Consider the following 367-nt stretch of genomic DNA (forward strand, 5'->3'; position numbering starts at 1 on the left):
GCAAGCCAAGACGTTAATAAAGCTTCAGCATTTAGAAGTGTAATATATCTTTAGTGCAAATGGAAATAAGTATTTACTCTCCTTTCGAGACCTTTTGATGTCACAAAGGAGATGCAAATTATGCAGTGTCTGGCTGGCGCAATGTGGCCTCCTTAGAAGCCTCTGAGCACCATGCCAAGGGCGCGCGCTGCCTTTTTGCTGAGGGAGAGCAAAGAGGCAGAGAGGGGAGGGGGAGGGGAAAGGGGCAAGGGAGGCAGTTGGGGAAGAGGAGAACAGGGGGAGAGGGGGGTGGATTGGGGAAGAGGGATTGGGTTGGGGAGACAGGGTAAGGGGAGTCCTCACCATGTTTTCAGTGTGAGTTAATCGC

This window comes from Penaeus monodon, chromosome 27 (genome assembly GCF_015228065.2).
Source record: "Penaeus monodon isolate SGIC_2016 chromosome 27, NSTDA_Pmon_1, whole genome shotgun sequence".
Lineage (NCBI taxonomy): Eukaryota > Metazoa > Arthropoda > Malacostraca > Decapoda > Penaeidae > Penaeus > Penaeus monodon.